Here is a 17,056-nt window from a genome sequence, read left to right on the forward strand (position 1 = left end):
TATAGAAGCAGAACATCTCCCACTTTAACACTTTAAACCTCTTATTATGGCCTCGCCTGCCTTGAAACTTGGATAAACTCTGCATGGACTATCTCGAACTCGAACTTAGTTACTCAGACGGCCAGCATCACGACCTGTCAGCCTAGCGCGTTAGTTACATCTCTAACTAAGGTACTCGTTTCCTCCGACGAGAGCCATAGCCTCCGCTGGAGTGAGCCGCGACTTCTCTCTAATTTCCGCTTAAATCTCCGCGCACCGCCCACCCGCACAATCCATGGTTATTGAAAAACAACTAACAAGGGCAGCTGAGAAGGCTACCCCCTCCACCCAGACGTGCGGCCACACCGCGCGGCATGTTGCGACAGCGCGCCCCAGTGACTGCGGCCAGTGGCTGCGCCAGCGCGCGGCCGGACAAACAAAATGCAAAAGAATATGCGATCTGCAAGCCAGCAGAGCGCCGCGCCGGCCCCGTGCCCCAATTACTTGGCCACGCCACTTGCGCAGACGATTGAACAGAGCAGCCAGCCCAGAGTCCCATCAGTAAAATCCCCAAAGTTTATTTCAAAAACCCTGCAAAATTTCGAACCGTGTCAATATTCTCAAAATCTAAAACCCCAATCCTCGAAAAACAACATTACATGCAATTTTGGGCATAGATGTTAGGGCAGTTATTAGGTAAACACGGGTACGATGTACGGGGTGAATTCACCAGCATTAACAGACGGACGTGACTTCAGACGGATTAATTTTTGGAAATAGGTCACCCGATAAATGTACATCCCAAGTATGAGTACGTATTTCTGACAAGTAACTTAACCCATATAATCGGGCATTGCCAGAAGAAGTTGCTTTTTACATCACGATCTCCATTTGCAGCATTTAAAACATTGCTGTGATTTAACTTTACCACGTGCTTGATGATGGTTAGTAAATATGAATATTCCCGTCATTATGGCCTCTGCCTACCCGGGCACACATTCATTGTACAAAGATTACGAGAAAACCACGTGAATTAAACACTGCTTGAGATATCCCAAGTGGGTTTGTTTACGAAAATCATTAAAGAATAAGCTGAGGGTGAATGAGAAGTTCTGTTACCGTATTTCGTTTTTAAACGTATTTTTAGAGGATTAAAATGGCTAAAGCGCATGTTTCAGAATGTGTTTTAGGCATGTAACATCCGGTGCAGATTCTTGAAAGCACCCAAGGGCCTTGCATACACCTCTATTTTCATTTATTCGCCTTACAATTTTGTGGTTGCCACTCAATCCTCATAGTTTCCCAATGCACGACGTAAAGACTGCGCGTGAGTTCAGAGTCTTGCGCTTACGCTCGTTGTACAATGACACGGAATCGGAGACGGATCAAGTAAACGGAAACGGATCTCACATAACAGAGTTTCTACAATAACACGCAGATGGAGACGGTCTCGTACGGATTAGTTCGGCAATGCTGAGCTCTTCCGTTTACGTTTCTCCGTGCGTTCAATAGTAGCCGAGTACGTGGCTGCGGTGGTAGCCATGTTTGTTTATATTCTAAATACTTTAACAATTGAAGTTCAAAAATATATAGTGTTCTGTTACTTTGGCATTTATTTTTATTATATAAGTAAATTATGCGCGTGCTCTGAATTAAAAGCGTAATGTATTTTTTAATGATTTATTATTATTTTGTAATCTTGAAATTCAATCTCATTGGTTGACATTTGTTGCGTTTCCTGCACTGTGGAAGCAGCAGATTCGATATTGAATGTTCGGTTTACGCGATCATTCTCCATTTACGTATCATTGTAGTACGTGCTTTACAGGTGATACTGCGCTAGAAGCACCGGCGAGCGTCGCATTTATCATCCCGTCTCACCAACAAAAATACACCCATGGCTGGGTAGACCCCTTTAACACCGGTATTGTCATAAAATGCACTCAAAACTGTTTTAACTATGCAAACATTAGACTACAACCAATGTTTCATGTCCACAAACGTGGCGCAGATCGTCAGCTGGACAAAAAGAGACTTCACGCTGTATCCGTGTAATGAATGCAAGACCACCCCTGATGTAATTAACGATTTTAGTTAGAAAGTCGAAGAAAAATACCAGTAAATTTTTGGCTGGACAAGAATCTTTTAATGTTATAATTAGTGTGAAATGACAGCTTGGTATCTCAGAATGAATCTGTTCATAGGATGGACGGGACCCACACACTCAAACTTACGAAACATGTTATTCCGGGCAAAGCCCGGTTGGCCTCACCTCCACCACCTCCTAGTTCTGAACCCGTATTGGGTGTACCAGGAGCACTACTTTGTTGTTATGGCCCCCTAGACCCATACCAGCAGATATGCTCCCAGGGTCACCTTAGACCTTAGATGTTCTTGGTTTCCTTCAGAATGGTATAGCATACCATTCAATGGGCCTTAACCAGAATAAAATATCCATTCTGTTAACACCGCCGTGCCAGCAGCCAGAATAAAGCTTTGTCAATAGATATTGTAAAATATTTTCCTTTGCGTCCATACAGTAAAAAACGACGGTGAATATAATAAAACTTTTTCTGACATTCCGTATGAGATCACTCCCGAGCCACTGTGATAGGACGGTAGCCTGTACCTAGCACAGGTGCTCGAGAGGGCACTGATCTCATACCCTTCAGATGAAACTCTTCCTTGCAAGCTGTCCTTTCCGTAAAACCATGCTTGAACCTTTCTACTGCGTGCCGCAGCCTCTTTCCTCCACCTGCTTCCTTTTTCCATTCTTTTGTCGTACTGTTTCCTTCTTCTTTGTAACTTTATTAAAATTATTTGTCTCAATTGGTTAAACATTTTTTTCTTCATACTTCTTTTTCCTCTCATTCAATAAAATAAATGGGTTAGTCACGATAAATAAAACTTGTCCTGGTATAAATATACATTTCTACCTTTTGATCTTCTTTTCTTCCCTCTTGTAATCTCTCTTTGACTCATCTGGTCTCTCTCTCTCTCTCTCTCTCTCTCTCTCTCTCTCTCTCTCCCTCGATATTTATTTTTTCTCATCCGGTATTGTCACATACAGGTTTTGATGTCAGTATAGGGTTTTGAAACAGGCCAGGTGTTCATCTGAGATTGACTACTTTGTAGCCACCAAATGGTTTGGTATAATGAAATACCATTTTTCCATATGTGCGCACTGCCTGTTTCTGAACTTCTTCCCAATTGAGGGTTATACCCACTCTTGCGAAACATTCTTCCACCAAGATCTTGAGGTGTTTGATGTCAAGTGGTAGATTATTTCTTGCCAGTATGTGCCTATCGGTGATATCCATGTATCTGAAATGTATTCTGTCATCTTCTTCTATTTTTTTGGATTATTACTAATAAAGCAGCACTCTGAATGTCCCGATCATCAATTCTGGCTAAAAGTAGGTCATGTTCGAGTTTATCATAGATTGGAGAGGGATCCCCTCTCAAGGTATTAGAATGACGTAGCTTAAGTACTTCTGGATATACTTGTAATACAACACATGGTATTGTATTCTCTTCATAATTTATAAGTTAATTTTGTTTTTCCATCAATATTGCCACTTTCCTTTGTCTAGGCTCTGATAAATCCAAGGCCATCATCCTCTTTTTGTATTCATTTTCAGTTTTTCTTATTTGGTCGTAAATAATCTTTGACACATGTCCTATATCAGTTCCTTCTCTGATAAATGGTATAGGTGTCCATTGAAAGGGCCACTTATATTTATGTCACAGATTACTCGTCATCAACTTCTATGTTCATGCCTACGTTTTCATACCAATCGTCAAATTCCTCCAGTCGTTTTCCTAAATCATTGACATGTATTTTTACATATATTACAGCCCTTTTCATCTTGTAATATTTCGGGAATGTTTCTGAGTGAAAGTCCTAGATTTTCAATCTCATCTCTGTATTTGTTTCTTATGTCAATAACTTTATTGCATTGATACAGGACATGTGCCACTGTGTCAGAAACTTAACATACCGCGCAATTCGGATTCTCGACCAATCCAAGATCATGTAACATAGCCTTGAAGTTACAATGACCTGTGAGAAATTGAACCATGTAATGGTCTATCATTGTATGTTTATTTTTCATCCTTTGCCTGATGTCTGGTATATACACATAAGTGTATCATCCTTATGGGAATTATCCCCTCTATTTTGCCACATATCATATGTTATTTGTCTTGCTGTACTTTTGTCTTCAGGCGTATTAGACCCAGCAGATGCAAAGAAGCGCCAGTTCTCCACGCTCTTGAATCATTAAATCAATTGGCACCAGCAAGTACTTAGAGTGCCTCAGTAGATACTGTTTTGTAGGCTTTAGTCATGGTTAGCAGAGCAGCCCTTTGAGAATATATCATATTTCTTTTGGCATGACTGTGTTCCAACATTTGGTACCAAGCTGCCGAGGCATAACAGGTGATTCCCAGGAAAACACTTTCATAGATGACCTTAAGTGTCTCGAAATTGTGTCCCCAATTACAGGGAGCTACTCCTCTTAGTTGCAACTTAAGAACAATCATAACTAAAAACACACAACTTAGAACTATTACACCTAAGAAACACACGTCCTATAACTTTTATAACTTAGATAATCATAACTTCTAAATACATAATTTAGGACTGTTATAACTTAAAAACACAGCGCCGAAACTCATAACTTAGGATCTTTGTAACTTAGAAACACGAAAATTAAAACAAAGACAACATAGAAAATTCTTTATTGTGTTGTTAAGTTATGTTAGCACCCCCGGGTGGATTATAGCTGGTGAATGCAAACATCGTAAAACCTTAGAGTGAAGCGCAGAGGAACGGAAATGCTGCTAACGTTCTCTGTCTCTCTCTTTCAACTCGTGTCACTCCTCTAGTAAATACTTCCCACACCATTTTTTTTTCACATTTCTCTCCTTCTTTCCTCCTAGTATGTCGTCCTCGAAATGTCTCTCCATCACCAATTTGCAGATGAAAACTCAGACCGCGTGAGGCGTCCCGCCCGTGACCATTGTAGTCGCGCATGCGCGCTCCTGCAGCGCACAATGGCCGCTGTGCGCAATTCCCTCCCCCCTTCTCAACCCCTCTCCACTCCAGCAACCCCCTTCACACTCGCGTCTTCTTCAATACATCGCTCCTGTGTGATTCATTGACTCCAAGTCAGACACCCGAATAAAAGTTGCCCCTGCTACCAATAACACCTTGACTGATAATAATTTATGTTGCTAAGGTTTTCGTAATTTTTTTATAACTATGTATAGGCAGTAAAGTTATTTCGTTTTGGCTTAAATATTCATTATTTATTTCGGTTACATTATTATTTTTACTCTAATATGTTTGGTCAGTTAAAATTCATTTCTATTAATTACGTTTTTATAATTATAAAGCGCACCCTGGTCAGTAAGACTGTAACATTCCAGAACATTATAGAAGGTTTCAAAATAAATATTTGTGAAAGCCCAGGACTTTCGCTGGGCGATGCCTCGTCAGCCAATCAGAGCGAACCTTGAGGTGGTGTGATGTGACATCCCAGACTATCAGAGAAAAATGTTTTTTCCAGTATTTCTCCTTGTATAGTCATTTTCTGGATCTGTGTTGTAATTGGTCAGTCGACACTGGGTTGCCTTCCCTTTGTTTTCACATTTGTAAGGGAAGACATCTTCGTTGTTTTGTTAGTCGTCGCTCGACAGTCGCTGCGTGCGGCCTCGTCGTCGGCAGCTCAAAAGTATGAAGTGAGATTCACGAATACAGAATTCCACGCCTGCCGGTCGGGGCCAGGCCAAAACAAAAATTTTTTTTTAGACGTTTTCTGATGTTTAGCTAGAAATTTGAACCCTGGCGTCGGCATCGGCCCAAGGTGACCGTTGATGCCCTCCCGGGGGGATATGGTGCCTTCGTTAAACATATAAACAAGGGAACTTTAATTTTTTTTGTAATCGAGTGACGAGCTAAGCCTGCAGTAAATGTGTGGAAAATCATTTGGACATGTAAGTTGTGGTCTACTTTTGTGTTTTTTTTGCGAAGCAATAAAATAACAATATACTGTCTTGAAAAACTGTTTTATTTCAAATACAACTAAAATATAAACTTTTATCCTAAGGGATTAATTCTTCCTTAATGTTGTAAACCAGTAAACTCCCCCCCAAGAAAACCTTCAAAATCATCGTATCCGAACAAAAACATTTCAAGCGATTAAAGTGTCTTGTTATTATGAGGGGTTGCTTAGCGAGGCCAAACTGGAATGTAAAAATGTGCACTCGTTTCGAATGGAATTGCGTGTTCATTAAAACTGTCCGTCAAAATGTTGTGGAAGGACCGTTGTGAAAGTTTAGACGACAATATTATTACTTGTCCCTAAGTAATACGTGCATTATTTATATTTTAATTAATTAACATTTTTAAGATTTTACCTAAGCAAATCATATCTTGCAAGTTTTGTTTTTATCTAGGTTTTCGGTAATACACTTTGGATATGTACTAAGAAAAATGTATTCTTCCACTGTTAAAAAGTTCACGTTTAGAATAATTTTCTATGTACGAGGGCTATTCTTTTTTCAACCTCCGATCGGCTGTAATAAAAAAACGGGAATGAATTGGGAAATCATTTTAATGTCAAAAGAAACGTACATCTTTACTCTATTTTTCCACATAATCACCGTGCAGATTGAGGCATTTGTCGTACCGATGCACCAGCTTTCCAATACCCTCTGCATAAAATGATGCCTCCTGCCTATTCAGCCACGTTTTAACAGTGCCCAGCAGTGTGATTACTGTTTCATTTCTCCATGGCATGCCCATTAATCGATACCCTAATCGCTCGTACACGAATCGACACGTCTCGTAGTGTTTACCCCTTTCCACCAACCATGTGGAGCGGCCAACTCACACCTCAGTTGAAGATGGGAAGTGTTTGATCACCCTCCTTACAACTGGATTTGGCACCGAGTGACTATCACCTTTTGCCCACGTTGAAAAAGTGGCTTGGAGCACGACGCTTCAACACCAATGATGAACTGCAGAGCACTGTTAAAACGTGGCTGAATAGGCAGGAGGCATCATTTTATGCAGAGGGTATTGGAAAGCTGGTGCATCGGTACGACAAATGCCTCAATCTGCATGGTGATTATGTGGAAAAATAGAGTAAAGATGTACGTTTCTTTTGACATTAAAATAATTTCCCAATTCATTCCCGTTTTTTTATTACAGCCGATCGGAGGTTGAAAAAAAAAACCTCGTATTACAAATCTCTGTTTCTTAAGAGCGAAAATCGTCCCAGCTAAACGAGTTCAGCATCGTTGCATTAAACTACCCACTACGCAGCTCGGAACACTTTAGTGGTCAATCTCTTGGTCCAGTTTTTTTTTTTTCAAAAATATACCAACTTAAAGCTTAATAAACATGGAACAACGTTTATTGAAATGATTTTCACATCGGGCTCTTTGTGTTTATGTAATATGTTATTTAATGCTTTGTAAATTTGAATAAACTCTTTTTTCTTTAATATTATTGAATGCATTGTATATTTACAAAAATATATTAATTTTCTTTCAGTTATATCACTTAGAAACATGTTTGTTGTTAATTGTGGATTGGTTTACTGAAGGTCTACTTTAATAATGTTTTCTGAATGCATATTTCTGGAAAACTAAAGAAGATATTATTTAGGACTTATCTGCACGTTTTCGGTGTGACGCACAGTGTTTGCGGAGACAATCTTTGAACATGTTGCTATAAATCTTTGATATTATAACTAATACTAAATTTCAGTTTGGAGCCAATTTTCCAGAGATTAAAAAATCTCGATTTCGTGAGAGCTAAATTTCCCCAGAAGCTGTAGCACTGTCGCAGTACGTACACATCACTGCCCTAGCAACCCAATCAATTAAGTTAGTCTCTTGAAAAATTGTCACTTTAAACCTTAAGAAATATACAACTTTTGTTAAAGTAATTATTACTTCGGACCCTTTATTTTTATGTCCTTGACTGAGATAAGAAAACTTTTTCATTAATTAATCGAATTAAATATTATCTTTTATCTTAAAATATTGAATATTTTTAACATTAATGAGTAGAGACCTGCAAAATTCGCGGATTAATTCGGTGATAGGCTAGAATTCAAACACATAAACCTCTTAGATAATTTTGCTATTGGTTTACTGTTCATCTGGACGAATCTCAACCAGTTACAAACCCTCAACCAAAGAAGGATAGAATCACAGACAAACCAGCTGAGACGACTTACAAGTCGGCAGCCAATGAACTTGCGTTATTTGCCCGAGTGTACAGGGGTATGTGCAGTCTATCCTGAAGGTCATCGAAACCGCGAATTTCGCAGGTCTCTACGAGTAAACTAGCGTTTCTAGATTATGTTGGTTAATTTATGAAAAAACTCCATTAAAAATTGCATAAATGGGAAGCATTTTAAAGGAATGCTGTTGGTCGCTGTCATCAAAGACTTGACTGCACGTTTTCGGTGATAACGCTGAAGGTCTACAGCGGTAATCTTTCGGTATGTTATTAAAATTAGTTGAATCTACCACTGTGTAAAAAATTGAGCTTTGGAAAAAAAATTTCGCAGGTTGAAACCTTGGTTTTCTGGGCTATTTCCTGGACGTTCGGGGTATTGAACGGGGACTCAGTGAATCGAAGCGTCCCTCGCTCCTGTTCTTTACTTTATCGCGCCTTGTTCTTCCCTGCGGGTGGTTGTGTGGGGAGAGGGTGAACTGTGGGGCAGGGGGGGGGGTAGAGCGCCCATTACCCGCCATTGTAATCCCGCCATGCATGCAGCACGCAGCCCGAGGGGTTCACTGAGAGGATAGGGTTGCTGGGGTGAGTGTAGACAAAGGAAAAGGGGGAAATGGGTGAGTGAGAGTCTAGCGTCTGCTTTACAAGCTCATGCTTCTTCTTCATCTTCTTCGTCCCAATTCTTCATATTGACGACGGGCGCGACGCTCTGCCGCCTGAAAGTTGAGACCTCTCTCTTCATTCCAGATGATCAGAACACACTGAGAACAACGTACGTTTGCAAGTACCCACAACACAAAGATACTATTAAGGCTATTTCTTATTCATAATAGTAATCATATTTTGGTTTGCTTTTTAGGGGACGGGAAAAAGGACGTGTTTTCACAACCATCAAAAAAAGTTATTTTTCTTCCCAACACTTCTACCAAGAACTAGTAACTAGGGATGGACAACAGTTCCTCGCACCCCGCACACACTTTGCATGGCACACAGTGTCTATCAATGGCGTGTGTTTAAAATAATTTATTATTTTAGTCAGTTTGGTTACTGTTTTCTTGTGAACCTATTACACATCTATTCTGCGGACCTTTGCTTTTTTTTTTTTGTGCTGGGCTTTGTTGGTAAGTTCTTGCCAGTGCCCGAAACGTCGCAGCTGATTTTTGCCATATGAAACCTGTGTTCGTCGGTGTTGTCATCGTTGTGCTGTCCATAATATATGATTATCATCATCGTTGTGTTCGTATATTTGCTGCGTTGTCCAGGTTTTGTTGTCTGTCTGCATTTACTGTTATTTTTTAAACTGTCTCGTCGTTTTTAGCCCACTGTGTTCGTCTGTGCTGTTATTAATTATTTCTTGACTTAATTCCATCCGTGGAATTCTTGGGCTGTCGGATATTCAAGTTTGGATGTGTTCGTCTGCGCTGTCGTCGTTGTGTTGTCCACAATACCTGTTTATTTTCATCGTTGGTTTTATTTGTTTTGACTTTCGGCTGATTCAGGCTTGTTTTCTGTGTCCGCGACGGCGGCCACGAACCGCACCCTGAGGACAGACCCAGGCTCGAGGAAGGACAGGGATCGGTGTACGGATGCGATGGCGGATTGGGGCGGTACCTCGCCCGACCGGGCACACGTACAAAATGTAATGGATCAGAAAGAAAACCACGTGATTTGAAAACTGCGGAAGATGTCCGAGTGGTGTCTGTTTAGGAAAAGCATTTAAGAATGTGCCGAGAGCGGACGAGTGTTCCTGTTTTTGTATTTCATTTTACAACTCTAGATTTAGAAGAGTTAAATTGGTTAAAGCAAATGATATAATGATACCTTTTCAAGCATGGAACATCCGATACAGATTCTTGAAAGCACTTGATGGACCTGCATTACTCGTTAATTAAAATTTATTCGCCATATAATGTTAAGGTTACCGCTCAAATGTAATAGTTTTCCTCTGTGCATTACAAGAAGACTGCGCGCCAGTTCAGAGGAGATACCGCGCTAGAAGCATTAGCGAACGTCGCAATTATCATCCCGCCTCACTACCCATGACTAGGCGGGCTCCTTAAAAAGACTGGGGCGAGGTGGTTTCTGATGAGTGAGGGGGTTGGGGTAAGGGTCTAGCTGTCTACCTAGGACCTATAGCCCAGGAAACAAAGGTTTCAACCTGTGAAAAATTTGTCCAAAGCTGAATTTTTGCACAGTGGTAGAGTCGACTATGCTTAATAACATACCGAAAGTTTACCGCTATAGACCTTGTGCGTATCACTGAAAATTTGCAGTGAAGTCCTAGATGACAGCGACTTGCAGCAGTTCATTAAAATGCCTCCCATTTTCGCACTTTTTACCGTAGACTCTCAATAGCTATATGAAAATAATCTTAAAGCACTACTACTCACATTTATAATGAATAAAGTCCTAAAAGTTAGTATTAAAGGTAAGAAAAAAAATGTTAAATTAATGAAATAAGTTTTTTTACATCAGTCAAGACAATAAAAAGACAATTCACTTAAAAATAAAGGGTCTTACGCAAATATTTCTTTAACAAATGTTGTTGTATAGTTCTTAAGCTTTACAGGGACATATCTCTCAAAAGTCTAGCTTAATTTATAGGATCACTAGAGACTCCCGAGCTTATCAATGTCGTCTACGCACTGCGACAGAGCCACAGCCGCAAGCGCTGTGGCCACTCTCACTCCCACGAAATCGAAGATTTTTAATCTTTGTAAATTTTGCTCCTAACTTAAATTTAAAAAAGTGGTAACATTCAAGTTTTCTAGCAACATTTGTAATGTTTACCTCCGCAAACCTTGCGCGGAACACCGAAAACGAGATGTTAAGTCCTAAATAATACTTTATTGACCTCTCAACAATATGGCACTATAACGTAATTACTATAGTATACTTTCAGAATAGCAAACCAAAACTTCTCAAAACATTATTCTCAATGATTAAATTTAAAAATCTTTCAATACGTTTGACTAAATATGATATTTATTCAATAATATTAGAAGAAAGGTGTTCTGAAAAAAAGGGCACAAATGAAAATACGTATTACAAAAACACGTAGAGCCTGATGTGAAAACATTAAATAAAAGTAGTTGCAATATTCTCAAACTTTAAATTAGTTTATTTGTTGAGAGCTTGGTACAATGTGTCTGACCGCTAAAGCGATCCGAGCTGCGTAGTGTATACTACTGCGAGGTTGTCGAAGTAGGCTCGGGTCGGGACGAATTTCGCCGTAAAGAAACAAAGGTTTTTAATACATGGAAAATTATCCCAAAGAAGAAACTTTGTACAGTTGTAGAAAGAACGTTTCTTAGTAACATATCAAAAGTTTACCGTTGCAAACCTTGTGCGTCACGCCCAAAAAGAGCAGTTAAGCCAAAATGTCAATTTTTTGCAACGATCCACAATAATGGATATTGCAAATGCAGTTTATGGAGTAGACTGACAGTATGGAACCCAAAATAATCTAGAAACATTGTCCTATCTGAGGATAGTGATAAAAAGTACAAAGTTTAAACATCTTTCTATAAAATAGACAGTTTAAATCATTAAAGTTAACGAATTCACTTTCATTCAATTTTTAGGAAATATAAATACATTTTACATAAACTTAAAGAGCCCAACATGGAAATCGCTTCGAGTAAACGTTGTTGCATATTTATTCATCTTTAAATTGGTATATTTTTTAAGTGTCTCATACAATTAGTCTGACCGCTGAAGCGATCCGAGCCGCGTAGTGTATAGGCTACTACTGCGATGTTGTCGAAGTAGGCTCGGGTCGGGACGAATTTCGCTGTAAATAAACAAAGGTTTTTAATACATGGAAAATTATCCCAAAGAAGAAACTTTGTACAGTTGTAGAAAGAACGTTTCTTAGTAACATATCAAAAGTTTACCGTTGCAAACCTTGTGCGTCACGCAAAAAACGAGCAGTTAAGCCCAAAATGTCAATTTTTTGCAACGATCCACAATAATGGATATTGCAAATGCAGTTTATGGAGTAGACTGACAGTATGGAACCCAAAATAATCTAGAAACATTGTCCTATCTGAGGATAGTAATAAAAAGTACACAGTTTTAACATCTTTATATAAAATAGACAATTAAAATCATTAAAGTTGAGAAATTCATTTTCATTCAATTTTACGGAAAAGTTTTACATAAATATAAAGAGCCCTACGTGAAAATCGCTTTCAATAAACGTTGTTGCATATTTATTCTTCTTTAAATGGGTATATTTGTTAAGGGTCTCATACAATTTGTTTGACCCCTGAAGCTCTCCGAGCCGTGTAGTGTGTACTACTGTGAGGTTGCCGAAGTCGGCTTGGGGTCGGGACGAATTTCACTGTTAAGAAACTTGGAAAATTATCCCAAAGCAGAAACTTTGTACTGTTGTAGAATAAACGTTTCTTAGTAACATGTCAAAAGTTTACCGATATAACCCTTGTGATCACACCAATAACAAGCAGTTAAGTCCTAAATTATAATTTCCCAAACGATCCACAAAATTGTGTTTCGTAAATAATTTAATAACTCTATAAATACTTTTTTTAAGTAGGCTCCCAGTATACAGCAAACTTGGTTTGTCCTCAAACGCCATACTACTACGGTAATAGGAATATGAAATCACTACAGACAAGATTTTGTTCCGTTTACTATGGTGAAACCAGAGCTAACCGAGAAATGACCGAACGTCCCGGAAAGTTGTGATATTTGACGATATTGCGCGAGTAGCACACCCGTACGTGACTACAGAGAATTGATAGTTTCCTTAACCGTTAGGATTTCTGGTACGAACACCCTCTCACAGGTAGGGTCATAAAATACGGTCAAACTCTTGCAAAAACATCCACCACCGCTCTTTGCCACTAGCAATCCAACGACGTCAGCTAGGCGCAGCACTCAAATACATTATGTAATAGTAGTATAGGAATGTATGTTCTGGCGCAGGCTTCAGGCTGTGGAGCCTGTGGCGCCGACCGCCATATTGGATTGTGTCGTCACGGCGGCCATCTTGGATGAGTGTAACGGGACATAGCGTAACGGGACAAGTTTGACCTTGACCTCGGTGGCCATTTTGGATCCGCCATCTTGGATCCGCCATTTTGGATGACATCATTGTGTTCTCGAAAATTCCGGTGATGTGTTTTCCGTCATTTTGAATGATGACGTCACCGTTGCAATTTCCGTTACGGCCGCCATCTTTAACTTTTTTATTTATTATCCGATTTTAAATGAAATTTTTTTTTAAATTTATAAAAAAATTTAAATAATAAAATTTTAATAAATTATTTATAAAAAATTGTACTTTTACGACACGGAGTTCGGAGTCCTCGGTTCGAACCCGGTGAGGGCAAAAAAAAATTAAAAATGGCGACCGATACTTCCCCCGTGGTGGGTGCTAGCAGACTGACTTCCACCACTTTTTTTCAAAGCATATATATCGTCATCTAGTATGACGTCATGTCCGCCATCTTGTCTTTGATGCTGGAAGCCATCATCAATGTATCGTCGGCGAGAGTGCGCTGACGCCATGTTAGTTTAGTTCTTATCCGCTAGAGTGCAGTAATCATTTATTACTGTGACACCCGCCATCTTGAAATTTGGCCGCCATCTTGAAAATCCGTAATTATTTAGCTAGAAATTCGGGAAAAGTTCCAAAATTCATTACATAAATCACTCATTAATTTACATATTGATTCGATCGATTCCCGTCCTCGGTTCGATCCGCGATCGTTGCAAAAATGTTTAATTTTATGAAAAAAATAATAACTTAAATAAACTATGTTCAACATTCTTAAAGAGACTTTAAATCCTCTACTACCATCATCCTATCAGACGTCAAGACCACCATATTGGAAATTCGTAATTTTAATGCTAGAGATTCGGGAAAAAGTTCAAAATTCATTAAATAAATTTGTAATCTATATACTGATTGATTGGATCGACTAAGGTCCTTGGTTCGATCCCTTGTCGATACAAAACAACATTAATATTTTAAAAAAGTACCACTAAAGTGTAAGGTTTGAGAAAATAAAAAACACTGCAAGTTCTTTTAAAAAAACTTTTATTACATACATACTACACTACTACAAGTACAAAAAAAATACACAGACAAATTACTAAAGTTGTTTGGATTCCTCGATTTCCGCATCAGCCACCCACGAATTAAAGCGAGGTGGAAAGCCCCACCACTTGACGTAAGACCGTCCATTTCTTCGTTTTATAATCTTCTCCACCAAGTACGTATCGGGATACAATGTAGACTGAATCTCTTCGGCATAGAAGCCTCCATGGATAGGTTTGTGGTCCAAATCTTCGAGGTAGTAGGTCCTAGGCTCTGATTCACGTACATGTGTCACACGGAAAAGTTCGGGACTCCAGTTTGCAGTGAAACCTTTCTCGAAGATACCTTTCTGCTTGGAGATTCGCACAGTGTCACCGACGTTAGCTTTACGCTTTCGTGGATCTTTCTTCTTCGTGTTGGAAAACACTGTTTGAAGCAAGCGATTGTCTGTTACGTCCTTTGGCTTCATTTTCGTGGTAGAATGTACCGTGGAATTATACTCGCTTATTAGTTTCGGCAAGATGTCAAGCCACTTGTAATTTCCGTTAGCCGTGAACTTCCGCCACATCTTGGAACGCAAAGTTCTGTTAAACCTTTCGACAACGGAGGCTTTGACATTACTAAATGTAGAGTAGTGTTTGATGCCATACTTCTTCATCAAAGCCTTGAAGGTTGCATTGTAGAATTCTTTCCCGAGGTCCGTTTGCAGGTGCGACGGTACACGTCCATCACGCAAATTTTGTTCATGGCCTTGGCTATGTCAGTTGCAGTCTTTGATTTGACAGGTCTAGCCCAAGCGAACTTGCTATAAACATCGATGACTGTCAACATGTACTTGAAACCTTTATTCAATCGGGAATACGGTATCATCTCAACAAGGTCCGCCTGGAATAAATCGTCAATTCCACGAACTATGACTTTGCGACGAAGGTATTTCCGTCTAGCAGGAGCATGAAGTTCGCGAGTGATTCCGGTTCGACTCATTGTATGTAGCCGGCTTCCCTCAGTTCTTCAAGTATGGAGACTATTTCGTTGATGTAAGAACAGTTTCCTACGCTAAGCGAAGCATGTAGAATTCTAAGGCGATCAACTAATTCATTAGGGTCGTCCCAATATACATAGTCAAATATCTGACCACTTTCTAGCTTTTTTAAACCTTCGCCATGTATTGTTAGTTCACTGAAGAGATTAGCGAGAATGTCGATTTTTTCATGATCTACGTCTTTATATACACCACTATCTGGATCGTTATCGCGAAAATGTGCATTGGTTAGCTCTAGCAGTTTTTTGTACTCTTGTAAGTCGTTGTGAGAATATCCTTTAGGCTCCCTGCGAAACAGCAATTCGTACAGACCCGGAGTCCCGCGCGTTTTGAACTCTGCTACGCGCACGATATTTCCTGGTAGAAAGTCTATTTCTTTAGCACCGAGGAACCATTTATTATGTTTTCTGTACACTCCGTAGGTCGTGTCATTATTCCGGCTCGTAAACGATATCAGGTATGGTCGGACCATTGCATTAACTTGATGTTCCTTTTTCGGTATTTTTTTCTTGTGCATGGACTCTGTACTTGTTAAGTCCTCTTCTTCTCGATCTGGTTCATACTTTCTCTTCTTTACAGTCGGCATTTCATCTTCAACTTCTGTCTTCACAATGAAGGCTGGTTCTTCCTTGTTTTTAAGTTCGTCGAGGCGACTAGTGATTGGTTTAAATATCTCCTCATTTGCCATCTCACGTGCAAGTCTGGTTCGTCTAGCAAGTAAATATTTTTCACGAACAGACTGTATAGCTCGATGAAGGTCACTGGCCAGGTCCGACATTGTACTGGCTGAAAACGTATTGCAAGACCTCCTTTTATACTGTTTTATTCGTTCGCAGAAACTTCTTTCTTGTGTTTGGCCAAATCTGAATTTGTTGACAAGTGAGATAGTGATGCTTTCAGACTACTTTGAAAAGTCCTCAGATCGTCCCGTCTTTGTGCATTCGATACTTCGATCATGTCGCGAATGCGAGAATCCGAAGCTTCCACGCGCTGGTCTATGGCTACGAGGTACTCAAGTAATTCCTTTTTCACCCCGTCTATTTTTTGAGCCAGTAGCGAAATGTATTTGCGGATAACGTCGTCATGAGACTTGAGAGCAGTACGTAAGTCTCGACTGCTACGACCGAATTTCGAAATGCTATGACTCATGTTTGGCGATAAACTGATCGAAACCTCGTCTGTACCTGCCCTTATATAGAGGCCAGTCTTTGACTATGACTAGGAATCCGTGTTCTTCTTTCCAACACAAGGAGCACATGTCTTTGAATTCCTGGAATGTCATGTCTGTGTTTACGTGATCGTCATAAGCGTGGCGTAAATTAAGTTCGTCCATGCGAAACAAAACTATGACATTCGCGTTGTCTCGTAGGAGATGTTTTGGAATACGACTGTACGTCTGACACAGGTAAACGCAGTCTACCTTGGCGTGTCTGCCCATGGAAAAGTACTCTTGTATAATGCCTTGTTTCTCGCACATTACATCGTCGAAAACAAACACGGAATTGGCTTTTGCTTCGCTTGGAGGTACAACATCGGTATTATCGCTAAACGGAAAATACTCCAGACCATCCACCGAGCGTAGAACAGTTGCTAGACGCTGGTACTTTGGCTGTTGCAACGACTTGGAATACAAGTAAACGTTCTCGAACCGAAGACCATTTGGTTCCTCCAGTAAACTCAGTAAAACACACGTCTTGCCACAGTTTTACGG

The 17,056-nt window shown here is 39.8% G+C and overlaps 1 protein-coding gene across 2 annotated transcripts in view; it reads left to right on the forward strand.

Annotated features, from left to right (window-relative positions):
- LOC134534701 (protein sprint) overlaps nucleotides 1–17,056 on the forward strand; it is a 731,313-nt gene that overhangs the window by 99,225 nt on the left and 615,032 nt on the right. The window lies entirely within an intron of this gene.

This window comes from Bacillus rossius, chromosome 8 (genome assembly GCF_032445375.1).
Source record: "Bacillus rossius redtenbacheri isolate Brsri chromosome 8, Brsri_v3, whole genome shotgun sequence".
In the NCBI taxonomy this organism is placed as follows: Eukaryota; Metazoa; Arthropoda; class Insecta; order Phasmatodea; family Bacillidae; genus Bacillus; species Bacillus rossius.